Here is an 18,792-nt window from a genome sequence, read left to right as displayed (position 1 = left end):
GGCAATTTACTCTCACTCAGTGAGCTGGCACTTCAAGAATGGCAGTTTGTTACCCAGGGTGGCACTGATCCACAGCTGGGGGAGCTGCTGTTTACAGCACAAGACCCTTGGTTGACTCCTGATCTTGCATGCTCTCTGTGTGGAGTTTGTATATTCCCTGGGTGCTCTGGTTTCCTCCCACATCCCACAGACTTGAGGGTTGCTCGGATAATCAGTGACAGTAAATTTCTGCTTGTTTATGGGTGAGTGGTCACAGAATCCAAGGGGAATTAAAGAGAATGTGGAAGAATAATAGATGGGATTAATGTAAAATGGGTATGAACGATGGGTGGAAGAGCCTGTTTCTGTGCTTTGCCTCTCGATGACTCTATAACTGCAGCAATTGGCGGAACCACTTTTAGGAGGTTGGGAGAAAGATTGCAGGCGGTTGAATATTTGGGAAGATTTCCAGCCCAGCTGTTGAGTTAGCAGTTGGCTCTTCCTTAGCAGAGTAATTCTCTGAAGTGCAAGGTTTCCATAGGGCCATTATATTTGGATGGCTACCTTCCAGGAGGAGGCTGTGCCAGGCTCATTGTTTACATAATGGCTGTGTGGATTTTGTGAGAAGAGGATGTATCAAAAAAATGCAAATCTTTGAGTTTAGAAATTTTTCTCAGAATATTTTCCAAAAGTGGGAAAATTGACAAGCAACCTTTACGCTGGTTAGAGAATAGAACTCCAAATGTCTTCCACCAACTACATCAAGAATTGTCTACCAACTCTAGGCCATCCCCATGTTATCAATGCCTATCTTATAGATTATCCTATGTACCAGCAAGCTCCCATAATATTAAACTCAAAAGGAATAGAGACCTTGGGCAGTTTTCATGTTTTATGACTCTAATATATGAACAAATGTTTATTAATGCAAACCATAGAACTAGATTCCTCTCTATCCAATTTTGGTCACTGTACTTTCTATGTCCCATCTGCTTTTAATGCTGTGATAGTAAAGCTCAAAACGGTCAACCAGTTTACCTACCTCGGCGGCATCATTTCATCTGATGCAAGGATCGACAAAGAGATAGACAACAGACTCGCCAAGGCAAATAGCGCCTTTGGAAGACTACACAAAAGAGTCTGGAAAAACAACCACCTGAAGAAACACACAAAGATCAGCGTGTACAGAGCCGTTGTCATACCCATGCCCCTGTTCGGCTCTGAATCATGGGTCCTATACCGGCATCACCTACGGCTCCTAGAACGCTTCCATCAGTGCTGTCTCTGCTTTATCTTCAACATTCATTGGAATGACTTCATCACCAACATTGAAGTACTCGAGCTGGCAGAATCCGCAAGCATCGAATCCATGCTGCTGAAGACCCAACTGTCCTGGGTGGGTCACATCTCCAGAATGTAGGACCATCGCCTTCCCAAGATCCTGCTATATGGTGAGTTCTCCACTGGCCACCGAGACAGAAGTGCACCAAAGAAGAGGTACAAGGACTGCCTAAAGAAATCTCTTGGTGCCTGCCACATTGACCACCTCCAGTGGGCTGATATCGCCTCCGACTGTGCATCTTGGTGCCTCACAGTTCGGCGGGCAGCAACATCTTTTGAAGAAGACCGCAGAGCCCACCTCATTGACAAAAGACAAAGGAGGAAAAACCCAACACCCAACCTCAACCCACCAATTTTCCCTTGCAACCGCTGAACCGTGCCTGTCTGTCCCACATTGGACTTGTCAGTCACCAACGAGCCTGCAGCAGACGTGGACATACCCCTCCATAAATCTTCGTCCACGAAGCCAAGCCAAAGAAAAAAAAAAGATATGCTGAATATTTATTGGTTTTGGAGGGGGGTGGGAAGGGGGGGAGGGAAGGTAGGGGGGGAAAAAAGGGAGAAAATTCCACTGTGCATATTTAATGAGAAACTTTTGAATATATTTTGGTTGATATGGTTCACAGTATGAAAAATAAAAAATATGGCATTGGAATGTGGCATTTGATTGCACAACAAAATGTTTTATCAAGGCGTGAACAGCCCTGTTATTATCAACTTTGTTCCCCGTGTCAGCCAGTGTCTTGAAAATCTCCCGCACTGCAGCCCCAGCCGTATACAAGAGTAGAGCCCTCCTCTGTGTGAGCTCTGTCAGCATTGCCCCGCCAACTGACCCAAGCTGTCGGAATATGAATCAAACTCCTCGTACCAAGCCACCCAGCGAGCACTGACGATGGTTGGTTCTCCAGTCGGGTCTCATGGAGACAAACCTTTAATTCCTGTGGCTTCAATTCCTCCAAATGCCATATTTTCTCATAAATATCAATAATGTCAGTTCATTCTCATCGTCAATGTCAAATGCTGAGGTCAAACAAAGTCAACACTCTTAGGTTGAGTTCAAATATGATCAGTCTTTACTCTACCATTACTTTAGTCCCTCAATCATGTGCAACATGTCATCCATTACAGCCGATAACCAATCAATATTATCGTGCAAGGCATTATAGTCGATAACCAAACTATATTATTTATCACTACGACATCACCCTCCTCTTCCACCCCACCCCCCCCACAAGCCATGTCCTGATCTCCCCGAGAACCTTTGATCGGTTAATGGCTTTTGTTCTCACATGGAAAATGTCAACCTGGTTTTTCCACTTCCTCATACACTATTAACTCCCACTTCTCCTTCCTTCTATCTACATGGGGGATAATTCACTGAAAGGCAATTACGGTATGCTAGAATTTGCACATCCTTGAGATGTGGTTTGAAACCAAAGCACCCAAGGAAATCAAACAGTCAGTATGGAGAAAAACAGAAGCTGTAGTTGCTGAGATCTTGAGCAGAAAGATGCTGGAGCAACTCAACAGGTCAGACATCATTGAGAGGTTCGAAATGGTCAGTAAACATTTCAGATATGACCCACAGAGCGAAGATGTCTGGCGAAGTGGTCACCCAATTTGTGTCTGATCTCTCACTGATGTCTAGGAGGCCACATGAGTACACTGAATGCAGTAGATTACCATATATTTCACTGTATAAGTCAGTCCTGCCTTTTACAGCATTATTTTAAGGATTTCATGGTATATCTGGCTGCCTGAGGTGCCCTGTTGACCGACATATCAGTCGACCTCCAAAGCTCACGATGCCGGAGATGGGCCATTGACTGGTGTATACGTCAACCCCCATAGATCCACCAGATCGATCTGATGGACGTTGGCTGGAGGTATTGCTATGATGGAGGGTCCATCGACACAACACAGCACGCGATGAAAATATAGTGAGCTTTAAGTTGAAAGTGATAGGAATGGCCAAGAAAACCAACAACTGGGCTGCTGCAAGAAAATTGGATGAGGATGGGAAGTTGATAAGAGATTGGAGGGAGAAAGAAAGAAGCGACTTTAAGAAAATTACCAAAAAGGCAATATTCATTGAGAAAAGGAATCACTCATTGGCCAGAGTTGGAAAATCATGTTGCAGAATCAGGACATGAACAGAGGCAAGATTGCTATAGAGTCACTTGAAATAAAATGAACATTTCCACTGCAGTGGGCAAAGTCACACCCAGACTTTAGTAAAGATTTTGAGCCTACAGAAGGATGGTGCAATCATTTTATGACAGGAAAAATCTGGAATTATGCCAAAAAAAAGCACAGAAACTACCAAAAGATCTCTATCATAAAGTTGTAAGTTGTCACCAGTCTATAATACAGAACCTCGACGTTACGTCGAGGTACTCGAGATGGCAGAGGTCGACAGCATCGAGTCCACGCTGCTGAAGATCCAGCTGCGCTGGATGGGTCACGTCTCCAGAATGGATGACCATCGCCTTCCCAAGATCGTATTATATGGCGAGCTCTCCACTGGCCACCGTGACAGAGGTGCACCAAAGAAAAGGTACAAGGACTGCCTAAAGAAATCTCTTGGTGCCTGCCACATTGACCACCGCCAGTGGGCTGATAACGCCTCAAACCGTGCATCTTGGCGCCTCACAGTTTGGCGGGCAGCAGCCTCCTTTGAAGAAGACCGCAGAGCCCACCTCACTGACAAAAGGCAAAGGAGGAAAAACCCAACACCCAACCCCAACCAACCAATTTTCCCTTGCAACCGCTGCAATCGTGTCTGCCTGTCCCGCATCGGACTGGTCAGCCACAAACGAGCCTGCAGCTGACGTGGACTTTTTACCCCCTCCATAAATCTTCGTCCGCGAAGCCAAGCCAAAGAAAAAAAAAAGAAAGAAAGATTATACAGAACCAGCAGAAACACCAGTTTGCATTGGCAAATATCAGAAACATGAATTTTAACATTGTTAGAAATTAAAGTACCTTTAAAGAAATTGCTCGAGACAAAAATTGAGAACAAAGAACATTTATTACAACATCAATGCAAAGTGGGTGCTTCCCCTTACCCTGGGAATACACACACATACTGGGGCTCACCCAACTTTTATACAGTCAATTTCAGTATCAGAGTGCCCTCCCCCTTACATTCTTCTGCCCCCTGGATGGGTTTGGCATAGGTAATCCTTCCTGCCTACGTGCAGTTTCAGTACACTTGGAGGACCAGGGGGTATCCTGTGGGTGTCCCATCATGTCATTGTCCTTATTCACACCTTCCTGATTCTCGGGGCTACAATCTCTTGGTATGCGGAGTTAACTCATTCTATCTAGGCTTGGCTAGTTTCATATGTATAAATCTGGTATGGTTAGCTAATTAGATATGTAGGACTTGGTACTTCTGTCCAGGTCTAGGAGACCTTTATCTGATCCAGACTACCTCAACTTCCTACATTCTATTGTACCTTACCATTCCTTTTCTTAGTCTTATGGTGGCTCTTGTCACACAGAAGATTCTTATGTTAATCGTGCTGACTCTGCTTTCCTGCATCTTAATCCCCAAGCTCATCCTGTTTGTACTGGTTACAGCCATTAACTGATGAATTTTAGTTTCTTCCATGTTCATAATTTTAGATCAATTTTCCCATCTCTCACAATCCTCACTTTTCTTTTAGATCAGTAATACTGATCTTTCAAGTGTAAGGTATTGTTTTACCCAGCTGGTCAATAACCGAATTATAATACCTGTGTAAAGTCTTTAGGTAGGGGAGCACCATGAAGGTCAGAGTAGCGAGTCCAGCTGCTTATTAGGGTTGCGAGTATCAGGCTCCAGTTCTCAGTAAAGAGTCTAGTCCATCCCACATCAGTCCGAAGTTGCCACGTCTGAACATGGGCATGGGCAGATTCACGTTGAAATCTTGAAGCAGTGTCTTTAACCGCCCGACTTTTGTAAGCTTTGTCCTGACGAAGTCTGTGAGAGACGCTGCCTTCAGCAGCGAACAAGTAGCAATCTGTGAGAAACGCTGCCTTCAGCAGCGAACAAGTAGCAATCTGTGAGAAACGCTGCCTTCAGCAGCGAACGAGTAGCAGTCTGTGAGAAACGCTGCCTTCAGCAGCGAACGAGTAGCAGTAGTCAGGCGGTTCTGTTGAATTGTGGCTAGTATCTGATGTCCTCTTCAGCCCCGAACCCTAGGGCCACCGATCTCCGAAGGCTGTCTGGAGTCTGATATTGAGGTGCCAAGCAGCTCACGTTGTTGGTAACTGGTGCTCCCCTTCACGGGGTGATGAAAAGAGACCAAGCTGGGGGGGGGGATTGTTTCTTGTGATTTAACTGTGTGTTGCAGCTTGTCTGCTAACATTAGCATGGGTATCATTGAACTTGTGAGTTGCAGCCTGTCTGTGTACATTAGCATATGTATTCACTCTCTCTCTCTGCGACATGTACAATCCTGACTACCATTCTGTCTGTCTTTGTCCCACCATGTCCTTTGTGCTATCGCTTTAAAACTCCTGTCTTTAATACCTGTAGAGGCTAAGATACAAATTAGATGTACTCCACTAAAGCTGTTCAGTTCCCCTGGTCCGTGTTGGAATCCCTTGTTAACCCATACCCCACTATGACTATACATTAAATCTATGCCCTGTCTACATTCTAAAGGAAAATAATTGTGACCTCTGCTGCCCCTATCCCAGGAGGACTTAAAACATAGCGAGTAATGAAGTGACATAAACAGTTAACAAACAATACCCCAATAAATGAATAAACAGTTAAAAAAATAAACAGTTAAAAATACAACAATAAATGTATAAACAGTTAAAAAAATACAACAATAAATGTAACATTACGGCACTTTGTCACGGCGCAGTGTAAGTTTCAGGTCTGAAGGATGAGGAACTGCACGCCAGGTTGAGGGATGTGTCTGTGTGTCGTGATGTTGTGGTTCGGAAGCTGGTTTAATTCTTTGAATGTGGGTCCAGCCTTTCTCTCTTGTTCTTACTGCGGTGTCTGTAATTAAAAGTACACAGAAGGGACCATCCCAGGCAGGTTTTAGTTGATCCTCTTGCCATGCTTTTACATATAACCAATCACTAGATTTTAATAAAATGAATAACAATCTGACTTTCCTTTGTGTTAGTGTAAAAATTGTAAAATGAAACACAAACCATATTTGCATGGGTTTTGAATATGTTAGACCTTATTAAAATGCAGTTGGAGCTGCTTGTCTGTATGGGGCACAACCCTCCAATTTGTTAGAGTGAGTACATAACAGACATTGCAGCACAAGAGCCCCTGCAAGAGAACTTGAAACATATTCAACCTTTAGTTCTGCCTTAAGAACACAATTAGCCATAATGATTCGACGAGTGATATTAACTGTATTGTAATTGAATTTATTTTAAAATAGCCGTGGGAATAAGACATGTCTTTTTTACTGCCGACGGCAATGAATTTGACGATTATTTAACATCGCTATTGTAATTGTAAAATTAAATGCCTTGTGCCACAGCTCACAACCATATTCCATATAATAACCATATAACAATAACAGTACGGAAACAGGCCATATTGGCCCTTCTAGTCCGCACCGATTTACATGATACTCCAACTAGTTCAACCTACCTACTCCCTGTCCATAACCCTCCAACCCCCTCACATCCATGTACTCATCAGTGCCACTGTAATATAGTTGAACTAACCGCTACACTACCCAAAGTGAGACAAGAGCCCATGCATTTTCTGACTAAAGGTCACAAGTGCAGCCAACAGACTACTTCAAGGCACTTTCAGCCTTGCTCCTCTGTGCAGCCATGTAATCTTTGAGAAGAGGCAAATATAACCAAGGGCATTAAAAGGGTAAAAATCTGGCAATTTTCTCTCCACAGAGAGCATTGGGGAGCCTGGAACCGATTGTTGATTTTGTAAAACGAAGTTGAACAGGCTTGTACACATTTTCAGACTGCTTGTGCAGTGAGTGCCATACACCATGGTCTTCTGATTCATTGGTGAGGAGGTGATCAGTAAGATGCAGCAGTGGAAGCGCTTGCTCAAAGGCTGGAGGAAAATTAGACTTAGACCTAGATTTGTCAGAATGATAAAAGTTTATCTAAAGCTGGCTGTAGATAGAAGAACATCACAGGTGCTCCTCAATTTACGATAGGGTTGCGTTCCAGCAGACCCAGCATAAGTTGAAAAAAAATCTTAATTGGAGACGTACCTTGTCTAACATTGACAGCACTGTATCAGTCCTCATACTGATCCCGCTGCCCCACTCTCTAACGACAGCGCTGTATCAGTCCCCATACGGATCCCACTACCCTGCTCTCTCCCAACAGTCCCTGTAAGCTTTCCGAAAATGTGATTAACCAACGAGGCTACAAAAAATTCATCTTAGAGGAATTATCAAAGTTTATTGGAAAAATCAACGATGCTTGTGATGACCTTTAACACATTATATGAAAGTAAATGACAGTCATGCTCTTGTGTCATCGTAAAATCATAAGTAGGGGAGCACCTGTATTACCTTTCATATTTTTCCAATGTTGATTGCACACACAATCATTTAAGTACCGGCTAGTTTCTATAATATTGTACTTAAAGTTTTGCTGCATGAATCCTGGAGCTTGTGGAGTCATTAGTGAATCAAGAAATATTGGTGCCATGCCAATTTCTCTGTACCATGCCAATTTCCCAGTCCTGAAGCCGGGACGTAGTGAATAGTATCAGGTACAAGATCTGTGAGTAATTAATGCTATTATTATTCCTATGCGCCCAATTGTTCTGAACGATGCCACCAATGTAAATCATATTCCACCTATTGCAGTACTCACACACCACCATAGACCAGTTCGCAGGTTTATTTCTCCATTAAGCTGAATCCAGTCGCGCAAGGTTTACCTCCGTGATTATTTACAATGTAACTTCCGCACTACCGGATTTAAATATAAACCTGATGAATGGGGAAAAGTTATCATGAATTAAATAACAGCGGCAATACAGAGAAATTGTGCTGAGGCATCAATTTCACTCCGGAGGAAAATGCACCAGAGAAATGAATGATTAAACTTATAGGAATCCCCATAGGAATCCTCAGAGGTATCTTTATTCTCCAGAGGTGGGTGATCTTTAAACTCACGGACCTTGACTGCTAAATGTGTAGAAGAAATGTACTAAATCTATTGATAGGGCTCCATACCTCTAACTGCAAGACAAGAGCTTGAAGCCTCAATTTCAAGTGCCACAGTGCACTTAAAGGGACATGCACACTCCCCCTTCAACTGGCTGATCCAGCCACTTTACACATCAGATCCTTTCTTTATCTTACATACACTTAAAATAAGATGTGTAGAACTCACCCTATTTGCGCAAACATTTCTCCCTGCAAATGTTATAACATCACTCAACTCTCAGGTACTCCCTGTGCAAAATCACATTTGAATACAATTTATTTCATAAATTGGAATTAACTGGTAGTTAAATTCGCTAATTCTACAGTATTGAAAAACGATCATTTATGACATTTAATTTTTAGCATGAATTTTAATCAATATTGGTCAGTGACTGAAGTGGGAAGTCGTGATTTATGAAATTATCTCTGGTCTCTACTCTCCCACTCCCGACGCTTCTCCCAACATTCAGGAGCTGGCACACAGTCCCTGCCTTTTTCATGTTACTCATCTACTATTACTTTAACTGCTTGCATCAAAATGTTAGCCTTTGCTTTCTGCTTATCCTCAGATGTCTGGACAAATGCTTTTTGTGTGATCTGTAGAAGCTGGGTTATTCCCTGCTCATGCCAATTTTCTGTCTTTTGTAATTTTCTCCTAATGTCTGGGGCTGAGTTGGTAACAAAACCTGTTAGTACCAATTGTTCCCCTGCTGGGGATTCTATGTCGAGACCCCCATATTGAATATATATTTGGTCCCAAAAATTGGTCTAACTGTTCGGCACATCCCTGGGGATCTTCTATCAGGGAGGTCAGTTCTTTCTTAAAGTTATGCACTTCAGTCACATTTACAAAACCGAGACCCCCTCCCACGGGAACCTCCCGCAGGGGTCTCATCCAGCTAACTTCTAGCTTATTATTTCTGACCCTGCCCTTTCTTCCAGTAGGTTACGTACCTCCGTACTGGTCAAGGGCACATTTACCTTCGTACTGGTCAAGGGCACATTTACCTGCCCTTTCTTCCAGTAGGTTCTCACTCTGTTCTAAATTACAACAATCTCTCTCTCCTGTCAACGGAGATGGTAATCGAGCGCTTTGTGAGCAAGTTACCATACCACTCCTATTCTCTTCTCTTTTCTCTAGCTGTGGGGGATGAGGGGAAGGTGCAGAAGGGTAGGTCATAGGAGGGGAAGGAAAGATAGGAGCCGGCATAGGAGGAACATAAGGTGGAGGGAGGGAATGTAACACATCCCACCCCAGTGATTCAGGAACAAAAGGTTCCTCCTCTCTCTTATCCCTGAATTCTTTCTCATTCAAAACCAGTTGTTCAATGGGTCCTTTGAGCCAGCAGGCTGCATATTCCCTGCTCTCAACATTGTCTCTCTGGTTTTGATAGAGCCAGATGTTCAAAGCTTGACACATCCATTCATCCTCGGATCCGAACTTTGGCCAGTACACGGAGCTCCCTTTAACCGGGCATTTAACCCATTCAATACAACAATACCTGACCATTGTCAGTTTGTCTTTCCCACGGGTCTTTCCCGTGCCCCACTCAGATAACATCAACCCAAGCGGGCTGTACGTAGCTATCTGGTGTTCACATCCTGAACCAGGACTCTCTTCCTTGCTACTCATTATTCCCATACTTATAAACAAGTAAAATTCCTCTTACCGAGTTCCAGTAGCAATGCTCTAGCGCGCTTCCTCCCGTCGTTTGTTCTCAATGCCTCTTCTCGGATATCACTCGCTTCTTCCACTGACCAGCCACCCGTCGTCCGTGAGTCTAGCTGAATCAGCTGGGGTGCACCTACTCTCGTCGTCGGGGTACTCTGTCAGTGGAGGGAGTGTGATCCCGGACGAGCCCCCATTTTTTAGAAATTAAAGTACCTTTAAAGAAATTGCTCGAGACAAAAATTGAGAACAAAGAACATTTATTACAACAACAATGCAAAGTTGGGTGCTTCCCCTTACCCTGGGAATACACACATATACTGGGGCTCACCCAACCTTTATACAGTCAATTTCAGTATCAGAGTGCCCTCCCCCTTACATTCTTCTGCCCCCTGGATGGGTTTGGCATAGGTAATCCTTCCTGCCTACGTGCAGTTTCAGTACACTTGGAGGACCAGGGGGTATCCTGTGGGTGTCCCATCATGTCATTGTCCTTATTCACACCTTCCTGATTCTCGGGGCTACAATCTCTTGGTATGCGGAGTTGACTCATTCTATCTAGGGTTGGCTAGTTTCATATGTATAAATCTGTGTATGGTTAGCTAATTAGATATGTAGGACTTGGTATTTCTGTCCAGGTCTAGGAGACCTTTATCTGATCCAGACTACCTCAACTTCCTACATTCTATTGTACCTTACCATTCCTTTTCTTAGTCTTATGGTGGCTCTTGTCACACTGAAGATTCTTATGTTAATCGTGCTGACTCTGCTTTCCTGCATCCTAATCCCCAAGCTCATCCTGTTTGTACTGGTTACAGCCATTAACTGATGAATTTTAGTTTCTTCCATGTTCATAATTTTAGATCAATTTTCCCATCTCTCACAACATGATGGGACACCGACAGGATACCCCCTGGTCCTCCAAGTTCACAGAAACAGCACGTAGGCAGACAGGATTGCCTAATGCCAAACTCATCCAGGAGGCAGAAGAATGTAAGGGGGAGGGTACTTTTATACTGAAATCAACTGTATAAAAGTTGGGTGAGCCCCAGTGTATGTGTGTATTCCCAGGGTAAGGGGAAGCACCCAACTTTGCATTGTTGTATAATAAATGTTATTTGTTCTCAATTTTTGTCTCGAGCAAATTCTGTGAAGGTACTTCTGTTTCTCACAGAATCAAACATGAACTTAACTTAACTAACCCCCTTCTCATTCTAAGCATGTTATTGTAGTGTGTGTGTAAATTCAAGAAAAGTTATTTGGTTCACAGTTCAATCTCACTTCTCCTTCTTCCAAGTTCTCTGGTTTCAGGCAATCATTATACTGTGCACAGAATTTAACATGTATAAAGTTCACCAGGCTTGGTGTTTGAAAGGTAAATGTTTACCACTCAGGAAGGTTCTTGTAGGGTTTGCAGAGAGAGAGAGATTTGTTACTCCAGGATTTCCACAACTGAGGTACCACCACAAGTCACCTCAGGGTCTCGCTGATAAAACTTGCCCCATCAGGGTCTTCTAGATAGTAATCCCTTTCTTCAAGTTACCACAGAGTTCCATTCCTTCCTCTATTTCAAGGGAAACATCAGACAGATAGCACTTCCAGCCATCTGCTGCTCTGGAACTTGCTTTCATTAGTTTCAAACAGTTCTCCCTGGTTTGCACTTTTCAGTTACTTGTCAGTGTCCCACACACTGACTGAGCTGTTAATTCAACTCTCTCTCTCTTCCAATTGAAACTCCAAAAAGAGCATGTGACTCATGTCTTGCAAAACCCCCACCTTCTTCAGAAAACAGGAGTTCTTTCTTCTGCACCCATCTGTTGTTAGATCAACAAAATCCAGCCTTTCTATGAGGACTTTGCAGAAAGAGGGTACATAGACAGCCTGACTCCAGCAAGACAATGGTCAAGCATTTTATGACATCAGTTCAATTAACACCTACCTGTGAAAGGGCTTCTCCAGAGATCTTCAGATCTTCAGTATTTCTTGTCTTTGAAATAAGACTCCTAGAACGCTTCCACCAGCGTTGTCTCCGCTCCATCCTCAACATCCATTGGAGCGCTCACACCCCTAACGTCGAGGTACTCGAGATGGCAGAGGTCGACAGCATCGAGTCCACGCTGCTGAAGATCCAGCTGCGCTGGATGGGTCACGTCTCCAGAATGGAGGACCATCGCCTTCCCAAGATCGTATTATATGGCGAGCTCTCCACTGGCCACCGTGACAGAGGTGCACCAAAGAAAAGGTACAAGGACTGTCTAAAGAAATCTCTTGGTGCCTGCCACATTGACCACCGCCAGTGGGCTGATAACGCCTCAAACCGTGCATCTTGGCGCCTCACAGTTTGGCGGGCAGCAGCCTCCTTTGAAGAAGACCGCAGAGCCCACCTCACTGACAAAAGGCAAAGGAGGAAAAACCCAACACCCAACCCCAACCAACCAATTTTCCCTTGCAACCGCTGCAATCGTGTCTGCCTGTCCCGCATCGGACTGGTCAGCCACAAACGAGCCTGCAGCTGACGTGGACTTTTTACCCCTTCCATAAATCTTCGTCCGCGAAGCCAAGCCAAAGAAAGAAGTTTTAAAATGTGTATATGTATGTGAGCTACTCTAAATCTTATAAATTCTCCCCAAATAATATTGTTACACAATGCATACTGCATCGCTGGATGTTGCTGTGTAACTTTGTGCTCAAGGCAAGGGACAAAGTTAGAGACTGATAAAATAATTTAAAAGCACAGAAAATTAATTGTGGGACAATGATGAGGAAGCTGAAACTGCCTCATCACACACAGTCTGGGTGGGACCCATATGTTGACTGTTTAAACAATGAGAGTGTGTGGATGAGCTTGTTATCATCTTTGGTTTATAACAGCGGGAGTATTTTGAAAGGTTCTAAATGTGTTATCTTCATACAATGATAGCGATTTTAGGGTGCTAATTGTTTTCAATAAAAATCTCAATGAAAATCTCTGTCACAGTCAGGGTTTTATTTGGTTTTCAAGGGTCAGCGAGGATTGGATTTTGAGCTGAACTTAAGGTCTCAAAAGTATATCTGGCACATAAGTCAACCCCCATTTTTTGAGATTTTTTTTGGTTTCACGACTTAACATATTGGCCAAAATATACAGCAAGTTGGACATCCCTATTTGATTCCCCTATTTCTTGTACTTCTATACTTTTTTTCTGAGTTTTCTCCCTTTCATAATAGTTTATCTCTCTACTTGTCTCTCCAGCTCTCACAGCTTCTGTCCTGTCACGTCAGGGTGTGAGAGATGGGAAAATTGATCTAAAATTATGAACATGGAAGAAACTAAAGTTCATCAGTAAAATGGCTGTAACCAGTTCAAACAGGATAAGCTTGGGGCTTAGGATGCAGGAAAGCAGAGTCAGCACGATTAACATAAGAATCTTCTAGTCTTTGTGACAAGACCATAGGACTAAGATAAGGAATGGTAAGGTACAATAGAATGTAGGAAGTTGAGGTAGTCTGGATCAGATAAGGGTCTCCTAGCCCTGGACAGAAGTACCAAGTCATACATTTCTAATTAGCTAACCATACACAGATTTATACATATGAAATTAGCCAACCCTAGATAGAATGAGTCAACTCTGCATATCAAGAGACTGTAGCCCTGAGAATCAGGAAGGTGTGAATAAGGACAATAACATGAAGGGACACCGACAGGATACCCCCCCTGGTCCTCCAAGTATTCTGAAATTGCACGTAGGCAGGCAGGATTGCCTAATGCCAAACCTCTCCAGCAGGAGGCAGAAGAATGTAAGGAGGAGGGTATTCCTACACTGAAATCAACTGTATAAAAGTTGGGTGAGCCCCAGTGTCTGTGTGTATTCCCAGGGTAAGGGGAAGCACCCAACTTTGCATTGTTGTAGTAATAAATGTTCTTTGTTCTCAATTTTTGTCTCGAGCAATTTCTTTAAAGGTACTTTAATTTCTAACAAGGGCCCCTTTCCCAACTTTAAAAAAAATCTTAGTCATGATAGAGTTTCAACTTTAAACACTGGAAGGCCATTTCTACCCATGGATACTGACCTGACGAGTTCCTCCACCACTTCATTGCATGGTCTGAATAGAGTTTGCGCACACAAGATCAGAATGCAATGCAAGCTAATTCAGAGATGCAAGCACAAAGGATTACTGTATATACTCATGTAAAAGTCAATACCATACAAAAGTTGACCCTCCCTTAAGTTTGGCCCAAAAATTTGCTATAGGTATAATTCCATATACTGTGTGTCAAATTTGACTCTCCTATTTTTTGGCCCCATCTGCCTGCCCATTGGAGCTCCCGACGCTTCAACCATGGACTCTTCCCTACCCATTGGAGCTTCTGATGCCTAAATGTAACGTGGCGTTTGAGAGGCACAGATTTTTCATGTGTACGAAGGTATTGATCAGTATGTGAATGATGTGAAAAACATGATGTGCAAAACATGTGAATTTGGTGGACTGATCGACTCACTGATAAAAGACAGACTTGTGTGTGGTATTCCAGATTTTTTTTCTTTCTTTGGCTTGGCTTCGCGGACGAAGATTTATGCAGGGGGTAAAAAGTCCACGTCAGCTGCAGGCTCGTTTGTGGCTGACAAGTCCGATGCGGGACAGGCAGACACGATTGCAGTGGTTGCAGGGGAAAATTGGTTGGTTGGGGTTGGGTGTTGGGTTTTTCCTCCTTTGCCTTTTGTCAGTGATAATAGTGTGAGAGATGGGAAAATTGATCTAAAATTATGAACATGGAAGAAACTAAAGTTCATCAGTAAATGGCTGTAACCAGTTCAAACAGGATAAGCTTGGGGCTTAGGATGCAGGAAAGCAGAGTCAGCACGATTAACATAAGAAGCTTCTAGTCTTTGTGACAAGACCATAAGACTAAGATAAGGAGTGGTAAGGAACAATAGAGTGTAGGAAGTTGAGGTAGTCTGGATCAGATAAGGGTCTCCTAGCCCTGGACAGAAGTACCAAGTCCTGCATATCTAATTAGCTAACCATACACAGATTTATACATATGAAATTAGCCAACCCTAGATAGAATGAGTCAACTCTGCATATCAAGAGACTGTAGCCCTGAGAATCAGGAAAGTGTGAACAAGGACAATGACATGATGGGGCACCCACAGGATACCCCCTGGTCCTCCAAGTGTACTGAAACTGCACGTAGGCAGGAAGGATTACCTATGCCCAACCCATCCAGGGGGCAGAAGAATGTAAGGGGGGAGGGCACTCTGATACTGAAATTGACTGTATAAAAGTTGGGTGAGCCCCAGTGTGTGTGTGTATTCCCAGGGTAAGGGGAAGTACCCAACTTTGCATTGTTGTTGTAATAAATGTTCTTTGTTCTCAATTTTTGTCTCGAGCAATTTCTTTAAAGGTACTTTAATTTCTAACAAATGGGGGCTCGTCCGGGATCACACTCCCTCCACTGACAGAGTACCCCAACGACGAGAGTAGGTGCACCCCGGCTGATTCAGCTGGACTCACGGGCGACGGGTGGCTGGTCAGTGGAAGAAGCGAGTGATATCTGAGAAGAGGCATTGAGAACAAACGACGGAAGGAAGCGCACTAGAGCAGTACTACTAGAACTCGGTAAGAGTATTTTACTTGTTTATAAGCATGGGAATAATGGGTAGCAAGGAGGAGAGTCCTGGTACAGGATGTGAACACCAGATAGCTACGTACTGCCCGCTTGGGTTGATGTTATCTGAGTGGGGCACAGGAAAGACCCGTGGTAAAGAAAAACTGACAATGGTCAGGTATTGTTGTATTGAATGGGTTAAATACCCGGTTAAAGGGAGCTCCGTGTACTGGCCAAAATTCGGATCCGAGGATAAATGGATGTGTCAAGCTTTGAACCTATGGCTCTATCAAAACCAGAAAGACAATGTTGAGAGCAGGGAATATGCAGCCTGCTGGCTCAAGGGACCCATTGAACAACTGGTTTTGAATGAGAAAGAATTCAGGGATAAGAGAGAGGAGGAACCTTTTGTCCCTGAATCACAGGGTTGGGATGTGTTACATTCCCTCCCTCCACCTTATGTTCCTCCTATGCCGGCTCCTATCTTTCCTTCCCCTCCTATGACCTACCCTTCTGCACCTTCCCACCTCCCCCACCACTAGAGAAGAGAGAAGAGAGCAGGAGTGGTATGATAACTTGCTCATAAAGCACTCGATTACCACCTCTGTTGACAGGAGAGAGAGGTAACTTTAATTCAGAACAGCGTGAGACTCTTCAGGAAGAAAGGGCAGAACCCTTTGATTCATTTCCCAGGGAGCAGGAACCCAGACCTAATAAGCCAGAAACCAATTGGATGAGTCCACTGCGGGAAGTTCCCATGGGAGAGGGTCTCGGTTTCGTAAATGTGCCCCTGACCATTACTGAAGTGCGTAACTTTAAGAAAGAACTGACCTCCCTGATAGAAGATCCCCAGGGATGTGCCGAACAGTTAGACCAATTTTTGGGACCAAATATATATACAATATGGGGGTCTCGACATAGAATCCCCAGCAGGGGAACAATTGGTACTAACAGGTTTTGTTACCAACTCAGCCCCAGACATTAGGAGAAAATTACAAAAGACAGAAAATTGGCATGAGCAGGGAATAACCCAGCTTCTACAGATCACACAAAAAGCATTTGTCCAGACATCTGAGGATAAGCAGAAAGCAAAGGCTAACATTTTGATGCAACCAGTTAAAGTAATAGTAGATGAGTAACATGGAAAAGGCAGGGACTGTGTGCCAGCTCCTGAATGTTGGGAGTGTTGGAATCTAGGGGTTAAAACAGTGTGAAATAAATGATTAATCAATAAGTTTATTTGTACTGCATGAGTCAGGGAAAGAGGAATGTGGCTAAGTGGCTGTCACAGCATGGAGCAAAGTTGGCTGAACAAAATTGGCTGCTCCCAAGATACAGGGAGAGGATATGCATAAAACGATTTAGGAGGAATGCTCAACTGAAGGAGGTGGGAAGTAGCACAGGAGACACAGGCCAGATCAGAACAAAGAATGGCCCGCAAGAATCAAAGGGAATGGAAAACCAGTCTAGGAGGAAGATTAAGGCACGAGGAGGTGTTAAAGAGAACAGCAGAAATTGGCCAGACAGGGACCGAATGGTGATTAGAAATATCTGGGGATGAATTAATTTCAGATCTAAACAATAGGATAGTCTGGCCTGGAGGATTAACATGGGAATGCTACACCCCAGAAATCTGCAAAACAGGAGATGACTTGTGATAACCCTTATGCAAAAAGATCTAGCAGGGAAAACAACTTTTGTTCTGTGTGATAAGATTGACCTATATAAACTGTGCCAACTGGACAATAGGGGTCAGTCTCGGGGAGTAGCTCACTGGCAGGTGACCTATGAACTAACAGACTGACCCAGAGCTCTGTTAAGTTTTATTCTTGTGCTGTGCTGTGCTGTGTGGTGTAATAAACTGACTGTTGAACCGAATAACTTCTCCTATCACTTCATTCAACGAACGCGCTGGACTCAATTCACACATAGACTAAATTAAGAGTAAATAAATTAAAGCCAGAGTCCAACAGGAGAAGCGTCGGAAGTGGGAGAGTAGAGACCAGAGATAATTTCATAAATCACGACTTCCCACTTCAGTCACTGACCAATATTGATTAAAATTCATGCTAAAAATTAAATGTCATAAATGATCGTTTTTCAATACTGTAGAATTAGCGAATTTAACTACCAGTTAATTCCAATTTATGAAATAAATTGTATTCAAATGTGATTTTGCACAGGGAGTACCTGAGAATAGTGATGTTATAACATTTGCAGGGAGAAATGTTTGCGCAAATAGGGTGAGTTCTACACATCTTATTTTAAGTGTATGTAAGATAAAGAAAGGATCTGATGTGTAAAGTGGCTGGATCAGCCAGTTGAAGGGGGAGTGTGCATGTCCCTTTAAGTGCACTGTGGCACTTGAAATTGAGGCTTCAGGCTCTTGTCTTGCAGTTAGAGGTATGGAGTCCTATCAATACATTTAGTACATTTCTTCTACACATTCAGCAGTCAAGGTCCGTGAGTTTAAAGATCACCCACCTCTGGAGAATAAAGATACCTCTGGGGATTCCTATGGGGATTCCTATAAGTTTAATCATTCATTTCTCTGGTGCATTTTCCTCTGGAGTGAAATTAATGCCTCAGCACAATTTCTCTGTATTGCCGCTGTTATTTAATTCATGATAACTTTCCCCATTCATCAGGTTTATATTTAAATCCGGTGTGCGGAAGTTACATTGTAAATAATCACGGAGGTAAACCCTGCGCAACTGGATTCAACTTCTTCTTTGGCTTGGCTTCGCGGACGAAGATTTATGGAGGGGGTAAAAAGTCCACGTCAGCTGCAGGCTCGTTTGTGGCTGACAAGTCCGATGCGGGACAGGCAGACACGATTGCAGCGGTTGCAAGGGAAAATTGGTTCGTTGGGGTTGGGTGTTGGGTTTTTCCTCCTTTGCCTTTTGTCAGTGAGGTGGGCTCTGCGGTCTTCTTCAAAGGAGGTTGCTGCCCGCCAAACTGTGAGGCGCCAAGATGTACGGTTTGAGGCGTTATCAGCCCACTGGCGGTGGTCAATGTGGCAGGCACCAAGAGATTTCTTTAGGCAGTCC

Source organism: Narcine bancroftii, chromosome 8 (genome assembly GCF_036971445.1).
Source record: "Narcine bancroftii isolate sNarBan1 chromosome 8, sNarBan1.hap1, whole genome shotgun sequence".
Taxonomy (NCBI): domain Eukaryota; kingdom Metazoa; phylum Chordata; class Chondrichthyes; order Torpediniformes; family Narcinidae; genus Narcine; species Narcine bancroftii.
Note: the sequence above shows the minus strand (reverse complement) of the source record.